The following is a 5,249-nucleotide window of genomic DNA, read 5'->3' as shown; positions in this document are numbered from 1 at the left end:
CCCTTTTGGCCCAACAAGTCCACACCGACCCTCTGAAGAGTATCCCACTCGGACCGATTCCCCTACATTTACCCTTGACTAATGCACCTAACCTACACATCTCTGAACACTACGGGCAATCAAGCATGACCAATTCACCTAACCTGCACATCTTTGGACTGTGGGTGGAAAACTGGAGCACCCGGAGGAATCCCATGCAGACATGGAGACAACGTGCAAACTCCACACAGATGGTTGCCTGAAGCTGGAATCAAACACAGGTCCTTGGCACTGTGAGGCAGCAGTGCTAACTACTAAGCCACCATGCCACCCTTTTGAAGACATGATTAATAATTTCAATAAGGTGACTGGTGTTTGTGATGGATTCTGCATTTAATTGATTTTTTTTGTAGCCATTTGGTCACATTTAAAAACCTTTCCTAAAAAAAAAGCAATTTTGAAGCAGAACAATTTTCTCCAGATATTTGGTAGAGCCCACCAAGAAAACAAATGTCATGTAGTCACAGACATGTACAGCATGGAGACAGACCCTTCGGTCCAACTCATCCAAGCCGACCTGGTATCCTAACCTAATCCAGTCCCATTTGACAGCACTTGGCCAATATCCCTCAAAACCCTTCCTATTCATATACCCATCCAGATGCCTTTTAAATGGTGTCATTATACCAGCCTCCACCACTTCCTCTGGCAGCTCATTCCATACACGCACCACCCATTACGTGAAAATGTAGCCTGTTAGATCTCTTTTATATCTTTCCCCTCTCACCCTAAACCTATGACCTCTATTTTTGGACTGTGGACAAGACCATGGCTACTTACCCTATCCATGCCTCTCAAGGCTTTATAAACCTCTATCATGGTCATCCTTCAGCATCCGATGCTCCCTATTCCCACCCCATTCAGCCTCTCTCCATAGCTCAACCCTCCAACTTTAGCAATATCCTCGTAAATCTTTTCGGAACCCTTTCAAGTTTCACAACATCCTTCCTAATGGAGGGAGACCAGAATTGCACATAAGACTTCAAGAGTGGCGAACTGATGTCCTGTACAGCTGCAACATGACCTCCCGACTCCGATACTCAATGCTCTGACCAATAAAGAAAAGTATACCAAATGCCTTCTTCATTATCCTATTTACCTGTGACTTTACTTTCAAGGAACTGTGAACCAGTACTCCAAGGTCTCTTTATTCAGCAATATCCCCAGGACCTTATCATTAATTGTATAAGTCCTGCCTTAATTTGCCTTTCCAAAATGCAGCACCTCACATTTACCTAAGTTAAACTTGATCAGTCAAGGGGCCCATTGGGTCCATCTAATTAAGATCCCAATGTACTCTGAGGTAACCTTCTTCACTGTCTACTGCATGTCATCTGCAAACATACAAACCCTACCTCCCAGGTTGACATCCAAATCATTTATATAAATGACATAAAGCAGTGGACCCACTGATCCTTATGGTACACTGCTGGTCACAGGCTCTTCAACATAACAATGTGCACTTTTAAAACAAACCTGATTGTCCTTCAAGCACAAATGCCATGTTTTAAGTTAAAGATGGATCAAAAAATGATTTGGAGATGCCGGTGTTGGACTGGGGTGCACAAAGTTAAAAATCACACAACACCAGGTTATAGTCTAACAGGTTTAATTGGAAGCACACTAGCTTTTGGAGTGCTGCTCCTTCATCATGTGATTGTCTGATGAAGGAGCGATGCTCCAAAAGCTAGTGCTTCCAATTAAACCTGTTGGACTATAACCTGGTGTTGTGTGATTTTTAACTTTGATCAAAAAATGAGTGGAGAAAGATGTTGGGTCACTCAGGACAAAGCTGCATTACTTTATGTCACTGTTTAACTTGTGAACCATTCATCAAATGCAAATGAAGGTAAATGGCTGGTAGAGTTGGTAGGGGGTGTCAGTGGTGGCATAACTAACACAAGTAGCAAATTCATTCTTAAACAGAAATTACTCTCATTGGAAGCCCTTATGATTTATTAAGAAAGAAACTGGTGCAAATAATATTACAAAGGTATGTCATTTGATATGGGTGTGTTATTGAATCTTTAAAACACTCTGCAATTATGATACCAGTGGAGTAGTTCAGGTTTAACCAGATCTTCAATGAGAATGCTTGATCTGTTTTTGCTATAGAAACAAAGATAGATTGTATTGTTCACAGGACGGTAAAAAATGCTAAAGTTTCTTGACGTTGACCTGTAACTAGGAGTGGCTGCAATAAACCTACATTCTAGGCTGTTGTTGAGCAAAAGCCCTTGTGGGTGGAGTAGCCAAATGTATAACTGCATTTTGTGGTTTGCGCTGATTCATTTTTTTTATATAATACTCTGGAGTGCTATGTGTGTTTTATGGGGTGGTTTATTAATTAAGTTTTTGCTTTAGATTTAAACCAGTCTTAATATGTGGTGAAAGTAAATGTGAACACATCTAGAACTGAAGAGTATCGCAATGTTTAAACAAGAGGCCCCAACTCATCTCAGTGTGAACAAGTATTGGTGCACACATTGAGATGAATCTTGTGTCAAACCATTGTTCATGGACAATGGACAGCATTGATAACTTAGTACCTCTAACCTTAGAAAATTATTCAACAATGTAAATGAAGCACCAGGAATAATAGACCAAATGTGAAAAGAAATGAAATACTCAAACATTCTGAAATAGGCAATTCTAAATAAAGACAGTCTTTCTCTAAACCTCCTTGCCTCTCTACCTCTATCTATCATTCTCTCAAAACAGGCCTTAAAAATGACATCTTTAGGTAAACTTCAGGCTGTATTTTCCTGATATCACTTTATGTGGCTCAGTGTCAAATTTTGTTTAATAACTTTCCTGTGAAGCATTGTTGACATGTTCACTATGTTAATAGTGCTATATAAATGCAAAATGTTGTTTGCTGAGTGCTGAGCCTTGCCTTAACACATTGAACTAAGTATTATCCTTCCTGAAGTCTGAATGATTTTAAATATAATCCCCCTAATCGGACAGCATCTGTGGAGAGAGAAACAGAGTTAGCATTTTGAGTCTGGTATGACTCTGGAGGAGGTGTAGGCTGTATTAATTATAAATAAATTAATTAGCAATTACTAATGATTAGCGCATATTTGAGATGGCAGGACAGGAGATGCGCTGAGATTGCAGAATCTGGGTGATTCTGGATGTTGGTGTGATATAGAGTAAGTACTCACAGCTGGGTACAGGAACTTCGGTTCAGAGTTACGGAGCTGGAAACCAAGCTGCAGACACTCCATGAACAGTTACCTGGACATTTTTTTCCAGGATGCAGTCACAACTCTTTGAATAGGGTCTTCTAATTTAGTCAGCATTCAGGAACAGGAAGAAATAATGGCAAATCAGGCAGGTTAGGGAAGCCAGGGAGCAGAAGCATAGGAGTCTCAAGCTTTGCAATTGTCCATCAATTGTCCAAGTTTTAAGTTTTCACAGATCTTTGGTTAGAAATGAGGGCTACAGAGCTAGCTATACTACTGAGATAGAAAAAAGACATTCAGGAATTGAGTCCAAAAACAATGTAGTGACATTGGGGATGGCATAGTGAGGAGTGTTGACTCTGTTCTCTGAAGTAAAACAATGTAAGTCCAGATGGGGTTGTGTAGTTTGTCCAATGCCAGGGCTGGAGAAGAACTCACAGTGAGAAGAGCAGCATCCAGTGGTCATGGTCCACATTGGTCCCAATTTGAAAGGTCTAACTAGGAAAGAGGTTCTGCTGAGGAAATGTGAGAAGTTAGGTGCTAAATTAAAGAACAGAACCTCAAAGGCAATAATCTCTGGATTACTACCAAAACTATACAGAAATTAGCACAGGATGGATAAGATTAGTAAAGGAGTTGGAAGGGGACTAATATACTGGCAGGGAGATTTGCTTGAGCTGCTCAGGTAGATTTAAACTAGTAAGGTGGGACCCAGGGAGATAGTGAAGAAAGAGATCAATCTGACACTAATACAGTTGAGAACAGAAGCGAGTCAAACAGTCAGAGCAGGCAGGGACAAGGTAGGACTAATAAATTAAATGCAAGGAGCCGAACAGGGAAGGCAGATGAACTCAGGGCATGGTTAGGAACATGGGACTGGGATATCAAAGCAATTAGAGAAATATGGCTCAGGGATGGGCAGGACTGGCAGCTTAATATTCCAGGACACAAATGGTACAGGAAGGATAGAAAGGGGGCAAGAGAGGAGGGGGAGTGGCATTTTTGATAAGGGATAGCATTACAGCTGTGCTGAGGGAGGATATTCCCGAAATACATTCAGGGAAGTTATTTGGGTGGAACTGAGAAATAAGAAATGGATGATCACCTTATTGGGATTGTAATATAGACCCCCAATAGTCAGAGGGAAATTGAGAAACAAACTTGTAAGGCGATCTCAGCTATCTGTAAGAATAATAGGGTGGTTATGGTAGGGGATTTTAACTTTCCAAACATAGAATGGGACTGCCATAATGTTGAGGGTTTAGATGGAGAGGAATTTATTAAGTGTATACAAGAAAATTTTCTGATTCAGTATGTGGATATACCTACTAGAGAAGGCGCAAAACTTGATCTACTCTTGGGAAGGTGACTGAGGTGTCAGTGGGGGAGCACTTTGGGGCCAGCGACCAAAATTCTATTAGTTTTAAAATAGTGATGGAAAAGGATAGACCAAATCAAAAAATTGAAGTTCTAAATTGGAGATATTAGGCAAGAACTTTTGAAAGCTGATTGGGTGCAAATGTTTGCAGGTAAAGGAACAGCTGGAAAATGGGAAACCTTCAGAAATCAGAAAACGAGAATCCAGAGAAAGTATATTCCTGTTAGTGTGAAAGGAAAGGCTGGTAGGTATAGGGAATGCTGGATGACGAAAGAAATTGAGGGTTTAGTTAAGAAAAAGAAGGAAGCAAATGTCAGATATAGACAGGATAGATCGAGTGAATCCTTAGAAGAGTATAAAGGCAGTAGGAGTATACTTAAGAGGGAAATCAGGAGGGCAAAAAGGGGACATGAGATGGCTTTGGCAAATAGGGTTAAGGAGAATCCAAAGGGTTTTTACAAATACATTAAGGACAAAAAGGGTAACTAGGAAGAGAATAGGTCCCCTCAAAGATCAGTGTTTGTGTCAAGCTGCAGAAATGGGGACATACTAAATGAGTATTTTGCATCAGTATTTACTGTGAAAAAGGATACAGAAGATATAGACTGTAGAAAAATAGACCTTGCAAAATGTCCATATTA

The sequence above is a fragment of the Chiloscyllium plagiosum genome, unplaced genomic scaffold, assembly GCF_037043375.1.
Source record: "Chiloscyllium plagiosum isolate Xiang-an unplaced genomic scaffold, Cpla_swu_hap1 HiC_scaffold_6, whole genome shotgun sequence".
NCBI lineage: Eukaryota > Metazoa > Chordata > Chondrichthyes > Orectolobiformes > Hemiscylliidae > Chiloscyllium > Chiloscyllium plagiosum.
The sequence above is the reverse complement of the archived record's forward strand: the minus strand, read 5'-3'. Positions refer to the sequence as shown.